Consider the following 15,187-nt stretch of genomic DNA (forward strand, 5'->3'; position numbering starts at 1 on the left):
TTAGACCTAAATGGAAGATACTCCAGCTCTTGAAGGACAGGGGGGCCTCCTTCATATCCCCTTAGATTCTAAAGCTTCTGGCCACTCTAACCACAGTAAAATCAGTATCCTCCGCTCTGAGCAGATAAACTGCTGGAAGCAATGCGTGCAACAGCCCTCATATGAAGTCTCCCATTAACAGGAATACCATTCCTCAACAGGCTTCTACTCTACAGATCTTTTATTCAATCCGCCAACATGTTGCACACCAAGACCTGAGTCTATTAATAACCCTGTCTCTACTCCCGCACAACTATGTACAGCACTCCTGTTATCATCTTCCCAATTCTAGAACAATCTCCCTTCTCCAATTAATTTTAATTAATGAAGACAACCCACTCCTACTCAATTCCATCAAAGCTCTATTAGCTGGAAGCATTTTCAACGATTTCTTATCTCTGACAGAACGGGTGGGGGAACAAGGAGGTCCGAGGTGACCCAAGACCATGGATATGGAGGAGAGGGGGATACCGCAGGCGCAAGTTAAGAAAAATAAAACATAAAACTACCTCATGATTCCTGGGGCGACCGCACCTACCAATAGCTGGCTTCAGAATTTGCTGTAAACTCTCCTGCGTCGTGTAGAGACGCCAAAAACTCCTCCGGCCTTGTTAACAAGACTAAAGCCTCAGCGAGGGGCGGAGCGTACGACACTAGCCTGCCTCTGGGCGTGTGAGGGACCGGAAGTAGGACCGGCCTGCGTGAGATCTTGAGGGGCGGGGCATAGGACCCCCACCCTGCGTCTGGGCGTGTGAGGGGCGTGGCGTAGGACCTGCCTCCGTCTGGGGTTGCGAGGGGCGGAGCCCAGCGGAGCCCAGCGGGGCCGAAGTGGCCCGAAATGAACCGAGCGGGGACCAGCCGGACCGAGCGGGGCCTAGAGGACACCAGCACTCTTCTACATTCGGTTCCCGAGGCATCTTATCAGTGTTGAGAAGCACCTGAGGGCTTCCTGGTGGCTCAGACCGGAAAAGAATCCGGCTGCAATGCGGGAGACCTGGGTTCCATCGCCGGGTTGGGAAGATCTCCTGAAGGAGGACGTGGTCATCCACTTCTGTTCTTGCCTGGAGAATCCCGATAGACAGGAGCATGGCTGGCTAGAGTCCGTAGAGTCCCAAGGAGGCGGGCATGACTGAGCGACTAAGAACTCACACACGCACACAGAGGGTTTTAAACGTCTTGGGTTGCACCATAGATTCTTCATTAGTTTAAATAACTGTAACAGTTTTAAAGTAAAAGCGTAAAATTCTGTGGGATAATTACGTTTGAAACGAAGAAGGTTGTCTCTTAACAATAGGATTCCTGAGGATGAGGCTGAAGCGATTCAGAGGTCAGGGAACTGAAACCTGCTGTGGCCGCACGGCTGAGGGTGCGTGAGGGTTGATGTGAGGCGGTTGTGGGGGTGGGGTGGGGGTTGATGTGGGGTGGTGGCTGGACCCAAGAATATTCCTGCTATTAGAATTAATGTAAGCAGTTTAAGTAAAGAAGAACTGGATTTGTGTGGGAATGACAAGCTAGAATATAAACCACACAACACTTAAAATGGGCTGGCTGCTTCATACTAACACTTCTAGGGAGAAAAATGTCTTGACATACCACTTATCCAGGATCAAGTTTAGTAGTCACTGCAGTGGCCCAGCGACAGTGCACCCTGACGGAAATGCAAGATTGAGAAAAGCAGGCACCATTCTGTGCTTTGGACATTCTGGCCTTGGCAGACCTGGAAGGGCCGCTTGGGCCCATCCTCCGCCTCAGCAGGTCCAGATAAGTTTAGAGAATTGTCTCCTGGTTTTTAGATCACCCAGTTATTGGTTGAGGACACCAAATTTTATATGGCAATGTATTAACTTTGGCACCCCACTCCAGTGTTCTTGCCTGGAGAATCCCAGGGATGGGGAGCCTGGTGGGCTGCTGTCTCTGGGGTTGCACCGAGTCCGACACGACTGAATCGACTTAGCAGCAGCAGCAGCAGTATTAACTTACATCAGTTCAGTTCAGTTCAGTCGCTCAGTCGTGTCCGACTCTTTGCGACCCCATGAATCGCAGCACACCAGGCCTCCCTGTCCATCACCAATTCCCGGAGTTCACTCAGACTCACGTCCATCGAGTCAGTGATGCCATCCAGCCATCTCATCCTCTGTCATCCCCTTCTCCTCCTGCCCCCAATCCCTCCCAGCATCAGAGTCTTTTCCAATGAGTCAACTCTTCGCATGAGGTGGCCAAAGTACTGGAGTTTCAGCTTTAGCATCATTCCCTCCAAAGAAATCCCAGGGCTGATCTTCAGAATGGACTGGCTGGATCTCCTTGCAGTCCAAGGGACTCTCAAGAGTCTTCTCCAACACCACAGTTCAAAAGCATCAATTCTTTGGCGCTCAGCCTTCTTCACAGTCCAACTCTCACATCCATACATGACCACAGGAAAAACCATAGCCTTGACTAGATGAACCTTTGTTGGCAAAGTAATGTCTCTGCTCTTGAATATGCTATCTAGGTTGGTCATAACTTTCCTTCCAAGGAGTAAGCGTCTTTTAATTTCATGGCTGCAGTCACCATCTGCAGTGATTTTGGAGCCCAAAAAAACAAAGTCTGACACTGTTTCCAATGTTTCCCCATCTATTTCCCATGAAGTGATGGGACGGGATGCCATGATCTTTGTTTTCTGAATGTTGAGCTTTAAGCCAACTTTTTCACTCTCCACTTTCACTTTCATCAAGAGGCTTTTGAGTTCCTCTTCACTTTCTGCCATAAGGGTGGTGTCATCTGCATATCTGAGGTTATTGATATTTCTCCCGGCAATCTTGATTCCAGCACTCCTGCAAATTCCCTTAACCCTTCAAATTCGTCTGATAGGACAAAGACCTCACTTCCCACCAGAGGGACAATTCAAGATTTTTATCAGCTGATCTGCTCCTGATATCAGAGTCAATTTGAGCACTATTTGGTCTATATTTTAGCTATAAAATTATGACTACAGAAATGAAAGATGACTTTGACACAGGATGGCAATGATATTCTTTAGACTTCCGGAGAAAACTGGTTAAAATGAAATTTTTTTTTTCTTGGAAACTGCAAAACCGGTTCTTTTTGTGTATGCAATTAAAAACAAATAGCTTGTTAAAATGCCTTCCTAGGGAAAAGCTTGATGTTAACCTTTTCCATGTCCTTGAAATACATTGCCCACTTCTCCTGAGACCTCAGCTTAGGGCAGATTAGAACTTTAAGGCAAAAAAAAAAAAAAAGGTGAGCGGGCATATCAAACATTTTAAATCTGAATTGGAAAACTATAAGATCTGTCCGTCTGTCTGGATTTGTGTATGTCTCAGTGTGTGTCTTTGTTTGTTTGTTTTTTTTTTTATTGCTGAAGTTGTAAATGAGTTCAAATTTAGTTGGCCTAAAGACAACTAAGTGCTTACAAATCAGACAATTCTAAATACAAGAGAAATTAACCTAAATGAATATCATGTGAACTGGGAAATATTCAATATTAAATATCTAGTATTAATGTTTGTTTGCTAATCTAATATAGACATGTCTAAGAGTCATTAACATTAAGCATAATATTTTCATTGTGCCTAGGTTTATTATAAGTTAAATACTGTTATATTGTTATATGTGTTACAAGTTTCTCAGAAAGGAAAGTACCTTGAGTGAAGAAACTTCAAAAAAAAAATGTAAATGAGATATGAGTGTTAGGCAGGTAGAATAGGGAAAAGGAGTCCAAAATGGCGGTGGCTAAAAGACAAGGAAGGTCCAAGGACCAGTGTGAAGACTTCAGGCAGAACAAACAGAACAAACAGCACTCCTGGCTAAGCCCAATTGGCATAGGGCAGGCCCAGGTGGAGGAAAAAACATATAAAAAGAGGAGCCAAAGCGCTTTCTCTCGGACTCTCTCTCCCACATGCATGCGCGCTCTCTCTCTCTCTTTCTCTCTCTCTCTCTCACTCTCTTGCTATCTTCTAAATAAAATAGAGCTGTAACACTGATTTGCCTAAGAGCTGTAGCACGGTTTGTCCAAGACCCAAGAGCTGTGACTCAACGAGGGCTTTAATGTCCGTTGCTCCAAATCTTTGTTGTGACGAGACAAAGAACCGAGGAACATACACTCGCATGACATAAGCATTTAGATAAACTCTATTAAGAATATTAGACTTTAGAAATGTCTGTCTAAAACAGCCTCTCTAGATTTTGGTAACCTGAAATTTCTAGGGTTGTGCTAAACTAAGTGACAAAAGTTTATTAGAAGTTTAATAGCTAGATCATATTCAATTAAAATAAGGTTTTGAAACATTCATTACTAAACACTAACTTCCTCTTACAGAGAAACTAAAGATTTTGGACTATTCATGAATAATGTTTGATGCCAACCTGGGATGTTCTCTATAAGAAAGCAATTTTTTTTTTTTAGAAATTATCACTGGTATTTATGCTCACCAATCTATAGAATGCTAATATAAGGGTCAGTTCTTGGTTGCTTAAGGAAAATATGATGTGTGTTTTCAGTAAAGAAGGTATGAGGAATGAAATTACATTTTATGAAGGGAAAAGGAAGTAGGTCTGACTTATAGGTGGCTCTTTCAAGATGGGAGAACAAAGTCATGGGTACAGAAAGTGATAAGAAGGTTTGACAGAAAGTGTACCCCAAGGGAAGAGTTTTGTGCATAAATACAGGTTTTCTTGAGATGTTGAGCTGCCTTTGATAATGGATTGTAAGTTTCTTTACCTCTGAAGTGATCTGTTCTATGTTTACCTTTGAAATCTTCTTTGGTACTTTGGCTAAGTGAATATATTGTTTCACAGTGATCTATATGATTCTATCTGACTGAGTGTTATAAACCCTTTTGATATTTATTGAAAACACTTCCTAAATCATTTTCCTTCTAGCTAACTTTGGGATGCTTCAAAGGGCCCCTGAAACATCCCAAAGAGAGATATTAAACTACCTGAGTTCATTTGACATGTTAAATTACATGGGAAGTATTGTTGGAGGAGTGATGACTCTTCTCAGGTTATATTGTATGGCTGATGTTACTTATATAGATATCCTAGAAATTACAAAAAATAAGCCCTCATGGTTAGACTTTTGCTATCCTGATGTCCTTAAAACATGGCAACAGTCTACTCCTAGGTCGGGCATTAAAAAATGGGTGAACAATAGCTATAATCAAAGAGTCAGGGCTATGGGAAACCCAAAGATGGCCGCTTGGATTTTCCCAGTTCCCTGACAAACCTCATTTTTTTTTTTTTTTGATGGGTTAAAGCCTTCCCTGGCCACAGGGTTAATGCTCTCATAATGAAAAAATTATGTTTCACTGAATATTAAGCTTTGTTAATTGTTAAACTAAGTTTCTAGTTTTGTTAATTAAGGTATTAGTGTTTACTAAGACTCACTTCTGAGATAGTTCCTTGTTGTTATGTTATATTGCTAAAAGATTTAATTAAGTTATTAAAACGGACACTCTAAATATGTTTCTAAAGCTTATCTCAGTAAGCAATCTTCAGATAAACATCCGATGCTCCATGATGTACAACCAGGAGATTAACACCAGTTCAGTTCAGTTCAGTCACTCAGTCGTGTCCGACTCTTTGTGACCCCATGAATTGCAGCACACCAGGCCTCCCTGTCCATCACCAACTCCCAGAGCATACCCAAACTCATGTCCATTGAGTTGGTGATGCCATCCAGCCATCTCATCCTCTGTCGTCCCCTTCTCCTCTTGCCCCCAATCCCTCCCAGCATCAGAGTCTTTTCCAATGAGTCAACTCTTCACATGAGGTGGCCAAAGTACTGGAGTTTCAGCTTTAGCATCATTCCTTCCAAAGAAATCCCAGGGCTGATCTCCTTCAGAATGGACTGGTTGGATCTCCTTGCAGTCCAAGGGACTCTCAAGAGGCTTCTCCAACACCACAGTTTGAACACCAGGGTATAGTCATTTAACAAATGAAGTCAGATGACCTAGAGTATACTGGGCTATACCTAATGAAAATCCTTGACTTATAATTCTTATTTATGGCCTTACTAATAACTGCTAGCTATAGCTATATTATTTTCTATGTCACTTGTTTCAGAAGATTGTCTCTTACATTACTAAATGTGTGACTGAGTCTGTGATAAAATGTTGATATGTAGTTCCATATGGTATCAATGATTGTAATAAAGTAACTCTAGATATGGGAAGAAGCAACAAGAGGGAATATTTTCCTGAACCAAGAGGCTAGTAAGATAGGTATGGTCCAGAGACTTCTGCTACTCGCAAGGCCTGGTCCAATAATAGCACACTGAGTGGCCTGTCAATGGAATCTTCATTAGACCTGTGAATGAGCCTTCCCAGCACCGTGGGACACAATGGCCATGAAATGCCCCCAAAGCATGGTCAAATATGTGGACCCTGCTGACTGGAAGTTGGCACTTGCCAGCTGCCTCTACAAGTATTACATTGTGACCACTGCAAGCTGCTGACCTTCAACATCCCCTGAAAGGAGTTCAGGGTGGAGATCAGAGCACTGTGATCTGGGAAAAACCCACAAGAACCGGCCTTCAGATAGTCAGATGTTTTCAAGTAAAGATTTTATGAGCCCAAATTCTTGCATCTTCTCAAACCTAGACAAACATTAACATCACAAACCAATGTCTAGTCCTGATTCTCCTGACTAGCCCCTGAGCAGCTTTTCTATTTCTATTAATCTTTGGGCCATGTACCTTTAAATTTCTTGTTAAGTTTGTTTCTTCTAGAATACAGCAAATCTCCAAGTGATAGTTTGACAAGAATATTCCCTGGACAACACCCAGACAGTGCTGGAACAAGCCACCTTATCATTCCATGGACTCTCATCTTCCTCCGTAAATGTACCCTGAGAGAGAGCAGGCAATGAGAACCCAGAGCCCCATGACACCCCTGTACAGCCTGAAGAAGCCAGAGTGGTCATGGCCCCTTTTTCCCTGCATACGGGAGCATTAGATAGTAGGCGTCCCTTTTTAGGAGTTAGCCATATGACCTCATCCCATATTTGATAAACACGAAGTAGAAAACCACCAGATCTAGAGCCATTTACTTTCTTATGTGCAGCAAAATAATCATTAAACCAAGGTAATGGATAATCAAAGTTGAAAGCCACATTATCTCCATAGTTAAGATACAGTATGTTATACCAGTCCATCTTAGGCTTCTTAAATGTTATCGCAGAGTTAAAGAAAGTCCTTTCCTTAAAGTAGAGAAACGCACCATGGGAAATCTTCAATTGATGAAGAGGGAAGTGCTCTGCAGACCCAGCAATTAGACAGATTGTGGAATGCAACATAAGAATGAGTCCAGGACAGGAAGGCGTTGTCTTGAGGGTCAAAGGCAGACTCAGGATTTTTGGAGTCAGCAAAAGCAAGCCCACCTAGATTCTCAGGCCCATCTTGGTTCCTGGCTCAAACAGTGGCTGCTCCTGCTGCTGCAGCTAAGTCACTTCAGTTGTGTACGACTCTGTGCGACTCCAGAGACGGCAGCCCATCAGGCTCCCCCGCCCCTGGCATTCTCCAAGTAAGAACACTGGAGTGGGTTGCCATTTCCTTCTCCAATGCATGAAAGTGAAAAGTGAAAGTGAAGTCGCTCAGCCGTGTCCGACTCTTAGCGACCCCATGGACTGCAGCCTACCAGGCTCCTCCGTCCATGGGATTTTCCCGGCAAGAGTACTGGAGTGGGTTGCCATTGCATTCTCCCAAACAGTGGCTAGTTTTACTAAAAGGCTAAGTCAGGAGTTAACCTCCTGGTAATGTCTGTTGAAAAGCTAAAAGCTGAGTCACATACTTAATTTTAAAGCTTCAGGATCTGTGCATAAAAACAGTCTGTCATAGAGAGAATACGTTCTTAGTGGCAGTTTAAGTCCTCATTAAAGCTACGGGTAGAACTTTAAACCAACTGTCATGTGTTTCCTGAGTTACCTTACACAGATGCCTCTTAATAATGCCATTAGCCTTTTCAACTTCTGAAGATTGGGGTCTTCAGGAACTGTGTAAGTGATATTCTATTCCTAGAATTTTTGACAACCTTGAGTTATGGAAGCTTTAAAAACGGAGCATTGTTGCTCTGAACTTTAGAGTTTAAGATCCCACTTACATCATGAGAAGTCAGTCCAGTAAAATTTCACCCATTAGTAAACTTTTGAGCTTTATGAATTAGCAAAACAATAGTAACAATTACTGTTAATGTGGCCATAACCTGGTTTTCTTCAGTAACAAACTTTGATCCTATGGGCAAGCTCAAAGTCAGAGCCTGCAAGAGAGCAGTTTAAAGAGACTTAAAAGCCTTTTGAGTCTCTAGGGACCAAACCAGCTTGTTGGTTTGGGCCTGCTGAATCCCAGTTATAAGTTTATGTAAAGGACGGGTAAGTCCCCATAACCTGGAATCCAAATCTGGCAGTAGCCTGTAATGCCCAAGAATCCTCTCAATTGTCTTAAAGTCATAGATAGAGGATGATCTAATATAGGTTTAACTCTAGAAAGCATCCTTCAAATCCATGATTGAAATAGATTTGGCCCGTCCAGACAGCCCCATTACTGTAGTAGATCAGGAGGAAAGCAGATCAGGGGCTTTAAGGAGCAGAAAGTTGCCCTGGTGTCCAAAAGAAAATCGACTGATTGGCCCTCCAGTTATTAATACCCGGGGTTCCTCAGGAGTTAAAAATTGGGAGCTTGTGTGGGGACCCCTGGACACCTTCAGTCCCGGTTGTCTTGAGAGTCCGACCCCTGGGACCTAAACCTCAAAGGGCAGTCTCTTCTCCAATTTGGTCCCTTGCAGACTGGACATGGAGCTGGGGGCAATTCTGCTTGAGATGCCCTTCCTTCCCACAGTAATATCAAGCTCATCCCTTTTCACCTGGGTCCCTCTGGGCATTTTTCTCAGGCTATTTCAGAGCAGGTCTAACAGCCATTGTTGGGGCTTCAATCTTTTGCCTGGTTCTTTTTTTTTTCTCCTATTTTCCTCCTTGTATTCTCTACCATAATATACCATCTGACCCAGTTGCAACAGATTATCTAAAGACTGATTTGGTCCATACCCTGTTTTCATAAATTATGGCAGATATCTGGAGCCGACTGAGAAATCGATCTTTTAAGATCATCTCCCCCTCTGTAATTTCGAGATCAACATCAGTAAACTTGCGGAGAGCCTCCTGTTAGTCTATCTAGGAATTTACCATGACTTTCTCTCCCTCCCTGTTCTATGTCTCCCTGTTCTTTCTCTCCCTGTTCTATGTCAAACAACTTAGCATATGTCAGTCTTAGCACATGCTCGCTTGAGTCCTTCAAGAATACATCTGACAAAGTGGCTCTGTTATAGGAACTGCTTGGCTCCTAATAGGAAGGAGGGCTATTTCATGTTCCCTCTTTCCCTTGTTTTATGTTCAAGCCATTCATCTCCAAAAGTAGCATCTTCTCCAAAACTCAAGTTTTCGAGTCAGGAGTTAGCGTCTGTCCCAAGACATACATTACATCTCTCCAAGTAAGCTCATAAAGTAAAGTTAGTCCCTTAAAGTCTTTTTTTTTTTTTTTTCATCTTAAAGTCTTATGTGTACTTTTTGGATCCTCTCGATAGTCTCGATTGCAATTGGTACTATTTGAATTTCTACTGAGACTGAGGCAACCCCTCCTGGAAGGGTGCCCTGACTCTCAGCCTGTTCAGTTGGGAGTCCCAGATACAGGAGGAAAGTAAGAAGACGGGAGGGAGCTGAAGGTTTTACACCCAAATCTGCACCCTTAGGGCACAAGTCTGGAATGTCTCGCAGAAAAATAAAGCAACACATATGGCACTTCTACCCATTTCTCTAGTTTTCCACGGAACCGGTCTAGTAAAACAGTATCGTAATTAAGCGACCCTTCAACAAGCTAGCGTCCCCAGTTTTCCAAAGGATACTATGGCCATTCAGTATCACAGAAGATCAGGCATGTCTATTTAAACTCTGGGGATCAAATTTGTCCCACTTTAAAAAATACATTTTAAATGAGTGGTTATGGAACTGTTAGCTCCCATCTGTGTGAGAGAGAAAAGCAGCATCCAGAGCCATGGCTTCTTTCCACCGGAAGCGTCCCTCCCTACTCTAGATGGGGGTGTAAAGAGACTCTCCACTGAAGCTTTCCTTCCCTGGTCGGACTTAGTCTGTCCCTGACGCAGCCATCTTACTCGTCCCTCCCAGTTCTACCACCGAGGCAGACTGGAGATGCACCAGGGGTAGACCTGGTGGCATCCCAGATTTATTTGCAGTTCCTTACCACCAAGACTTTTCTTTTATTTGCCAGAGTAGTTTCCCAGAATGTTTCCCAAGCTAGGACTACTAGGGAAAGCATCCGTCTTACGTGTGCCCGGGCACATTCCCGAGTACAGTCCTGACCGCAATAGAAGCCATGAGTCATAAAGGGATGAACAACAACCAAGATGTCCCTTCTGAGTGTCACCACGCCAGTATACTTGATAGCAAAAGAGGTGGTGGAGGGTTTGCCGGTAAGTAAAAAGTGATTTTTGTCCTCAAGCTACTAGGGCCAATCCTTCCAGTTCATTCCCAGATTCCACAAAAAGAATATCTAGGGAGTTGAGACAAAAGCCACCAGAGAGCCTCCTCTGATCCACTAACAGTTACCACTACCAAAGGAAGAAGCCCACTGTACTTCCAATCTGTTCAGATCCTGCAACTACCGATCTGCATCCTCAAAAACCTCACGGTCACCAGCAGTGCTTCTATCCATATAGATAGGAGGCACAGCCATGACAAAGACTCATTTTCAGGTCGCTGGTCCCTTAGGCAGGCAGGCAAGAGAGACCTCTAGCCTGAGAGACATTCCTGGAGCTCTAGTTCCACCTTGCTCCATACGTGCTCCTAGTAATTTTTGGCTCCTAGCAAGGCTAGGCGCTTCCATACTTGGGGGTCTAAGTAAAAGTACATAGTAACAGCATGGATCACAAGTCCCTTGGAAGTCTATGATCCGACAGTTGTTCTAATTCCCCAAGCAATTACAAAATGGTCAAAGAGACCAGGAAAAGACTGAGAAAGGAAAGTTCAGTCCACACGCTGTGCCCATCTCTGGCCTCTCCCCTCCCAGGGATGTTGGTTGTCTCTTGGCATTGGCAGGTCGATACAAACCCCCGACAAGGCTTCCCTTTTGGGGGCTGCCTTCAGTCATTACGAGGCACCGCAAAACCACAGAGCAGGGCTCATCACTCTTCGTGCAGGGTGTGTCATTCATTCACACAGCACACCGTAGAATTAGTAAGGTAAGGCAGAAAATGTGTATACTGAGAAAGCAGGGAGTCTAAAGCTCTGAGCATTCTTACCTTTTCCTGAAGATCCAGGACAAGCCTGCAGGATAATAGCTTACTGTGAACGGTGTCGGATTCTCGATCTCTGAAAAAGATTTAGCTTTGAGAACAGGGACCAGGCTTATTCATTCAAGAGCTTTTGTGCAGCAGAGTTTTATTAAAGGATAAACAGGGACAGAGAAAGCCTCTGACATAGACATCGGAAGTGGGTAGAGAGTGTCCCCCTTGATAGTTTTTAGCAAGGAAATTATTTACTTTTTTGGTACAGTTCAGTCGCTCAGTTGTGTCCAACTCTTTGCAACCCCGTGGACTGCAGAACGCCAGGCTTCCCTGTCCATCACCAACTCCTGGAGCTTACCCAAAGTCATGTGCATCAAGTCAGTGATACCATCCAACCAATTCATCCTCCGTCGTCCCATTCTCCTCCCGCCTTCAATCTTTCCGACCATCAGGGTACTCTCCAATGAGCCAGTTATTCTCAACAGGTGGCCAAAGTATTGGAGTTTCAGCTTCAGCATCAGTCCTTCCAATGAATATTCAGGACTGATTTCCTATAGGATGGACTGGTTGGATCTCCTTGCAGTCCAAGGGACTCTCAAGAGGCTTCTCCAACATCACAGTTCAAAACCATCAATTCTTTGATACTCAGCTCACATCCATCATGACTACTGCAAAAACCATAGCTTTGACTAGATAGACTTTTGTTGGCAAAGTAATGTCTCTGCTTTTTAATAAGCTGTCTAAGTTGGTCATAGCTTTTCTTCCAAGAAGCAAGCGTCTTTTAATTTCATGGCTACAGTCACCATCTGCAGTGGTTTTGGAGCCCCAAAACATAAAGTCTGTCATTAATTCCATTGTTTCCCCATCTATTTGAGATGAAGTGATGGTACCAGATGCCATGATCTTAGTTTTCTGAATGTTGAGCTTTAAGCCAACTTTTTCACTCTCCTCTTTCACTTTCATCAAGAGACTCTTTAGTTCTTCTTCACTCTTTGCCATAAGGGTTGTGTTATCTGCATATCTAAGGGTATTGATATTTCTCCTGGCAATCTTGATTCCAGCTTGTCCTTCATCCAGCCTGGCATTTCACATGAGGTACTCTGCACATACGTTAAATGACCAGGGTGACAATATGCAGCCTTGATGTACTCCTTTCCCAATTTGGAACAGTCTTTTGTTCCATGTCCAGTTCTAACTGTTGCTTCTTAACCTGCATACAGATTTCTCAGGAGGCAGTTCAGGTGGTTTGGTAGTCCCATCTCTTGAAGAATTTTCCAGTTTGTTGTGATCCATACAGTCAAAGGCCTTGGCATTGTCAATAAAGCAAAAGTAAGTGTTTTTCTGGAACTGTCTTGCTTTTTCCATGATCCAACAGATATTAGCAATTTGACCTCTGGTTCCTCTGTCTTTTCTAAATCCAGCTTGAATGTCTGGAAGTTCACGGTTCTCATACTGTTGAAGCCTGGCTAGGAGAATTTTGAGCATTACTTTGCTAGCATGTGAGATGAAATAAATTGTGTGGTAGTTTTGAGCATTCTTTGGCATTGCCTTTCTTTGGGATTGGAATGAGAACAAATCTTTTTCAGTCCTGTGGCCACTGCTGAGTTTTCCAAGTTTGCTGGCACGTTGAGTGCAGCACTTTCACAGCATCGTCTTTTAGAACTTGAACTAGCTTAACTGGAATTCCATCACCTCCACTAGCTTTGTTTGTAGTGATGCTTCCTAAGGCCCATGTGACTTTACATTCCAGGATGTCTGGCTCTAGATGAGTGATCACACCATCGTGGTTATCTGGGTCATAAAGATCTTTTTTGTATACTTCTGTGTATTCTTGCCACTTCTTAATATCTTCTGCATCTGTTAGGTCCATATCATTTCTGTCTTTATTGTGCCCATCTTTGCATGAAAATATTCCTTGATATCTCTAATTTTCTTGAAAAGATCTCTAGTCTTTCCCATTCTATTGTTTTCCTCTATTTCTTTGCATTGATCACTGAGGATGGCTTCCTTATCTTATTATTCTTTCAAACTTGCATTCAAATGGGTGTATCTTTCCTTTTCTCCTTTGCCTTTTGCTTCTTTTCTTTTAATAGCTGTTTGTAAGGCCTCCTCAGACAACCATTTTGGCTTTTTGCATTTCTTTTTCTTGGGGATGGTCCTGATACCTGCCTCCAGTTCAGTGTTACAAACCTCCATCCATAAATCTTCAGGCACTCTATTAAATCTAGTCCCTTAAAACTATTTCTCACTTCCACTGTATAATCATAAGGGATTTTATTTAGGTCATACCTGAAGGCTCTAATGGTTTTCCCTACTTTTTTTCAATTTCAGTTTGAATTTGGCAATAAGGAATTCTTAATCTGAGCCACAGTCAGCTGTCGGTCTTGTTTTTGCTGACTGTATAGAGCTTCTCCATCTTTAGTTGCACAAGAATATAATCAACCTGATTTTGGTATTGACCATCTGGTGATGTCCATGTCTAGAGTCTTCTCTTGTGTTTTTAGAAGAGGGTGTTTGCTATGACCAGTGTGTTCTCTTGGCAAAACTCTGTTAGCCTTTGCCCTGCTTTATTCTGTACTCCAAGTCCAAATTTGCCTGTTACTCCAGGTGTTTCTTGACTTCCTACTTTTGCATCCCAGTCCCCTATAATGAAAAGGACATCTTTTTTGGGTGTTAGTTCTAGAAGGTCTTTTAGGTCTTCATAGAACTGTTCATCTTCAGCTTCTTCAACATTATGCATCAGGGCACAGACTTGGATTACTGTGATATTGAAGGGTTGCCTTAGAAACGAACAGAGATCATTATGTCTTTCTTGAGACTGCATCCAAGTACTGCATTTTGGAGTCTTTTGTTGACTATGATGGCTACTCCATTTCTTCTAAGGGATTCCTGCCCACAGTAGTAGATATAATGGTCATCTGAGTTAATTTCACCCATCCCAGTCTATTTTAGTTCACTGATACCTAAAATATCAATGCTCACTCTGGCCATCTCCCATTTGACCACTTCCAATTTGCCTTGATTCATGGACTCACTGCAGGTTAATTCCTTGATTCATTCCAGGTTCCTCTGCAATATTGCTCTTTACAGCCTCAGACTTTACTTCCATCACCAGTCACATCCACAACTTGGTGTTGTATTTGCTTTGGTTCCATCTCTTCATTCTTTCTGGAGTTAGTTCTCCACTGATCTCTAGTAGCATATTGGGTACCTACCGACCTGGGGAGTTCAACTTCCAGTGTCCTATCTTTTTGCCTTTTCATATGGTTCATGGGGTTCTCAAGGCAAGAATACTGAAGTGGTTTGCCATTCCTTTATCCATTGGACCACGTTTTGTCAGAACTCTCCACCATTACCCGTCCATCTTTGGTGGCCCTACACAGGATGGCTCATAGTTTCATTGAGTTAGACAAGGCTGTGGTCCATGTGATCAGATTGGTTAGTTTTCTGTGATTGTGGTTTTCAGTCTGTCTGCCTTCTGATGGAGAAGGATAAGAGGCTTATGGAATATTCCTGATGGGAGAGAATGACTGAGAGGAAAACTGGGTGTTTTTAATTAGTTATTACAATAAATAAAAAACCAAGTTTGTGAAAATTTCACCAGAACCACACCCACAATTTACCCAAGTTTGTGAAAATTTCACCAGAACCACACCCACAATTTACATTTTAGGATAATAGGATTAGAATTTAACAATAGAAAGATCCTACCAGACCCACTCGCATAATATACATTCTAAGATATCAGGATTAGTCAGAAGGTTTTCAGGAAGAAGAAACTGTCCTCAAGCAGGATACTTTGTTGTTATATAATCCCTAGTACAGAGTTTAAACTGAGTTGTATGATCATCAGTTCCAGG

General features: G+C 42.9%; 2 protein-coding genes across 2 annotated transcripts in view; both read right to left on the minus strand.

Moving 5' to 3' along the window:
* Positions 1–15,187, minus strand: part of LOC133229653 (zinc finger protein 239-like) — a 263,424-nt gene that overhangs the window by 238,344 nt on the left and 9,893 nt on the right. The gene's annotated exons all lie outside the window — the stretch shown is intronic.
* Positions 1–15,187, minus strand: part of LOC133229645 (zinc finger protein 665-like) — a 171,845-nt gene that overhangs the window by 22,454 nt on the left and 134,204 nt on the right. The window lies entirely within an intron of this gene.

The sequence above is a fragment of the Bos javanicus genome, chromosome 18 (genome assembly GCF_032452875.1).
Source record: "Bos javanicus breed banteng chromosome 18, ARS-OSU_banteng_1.0, whole genome shotgun sequence".
Taxonomy (NCBI): Eukaryota; Metazoa; Chordata; class Mammalia; order Artiodactyla; family Bovidae; genus Bos; species Bos javanicus.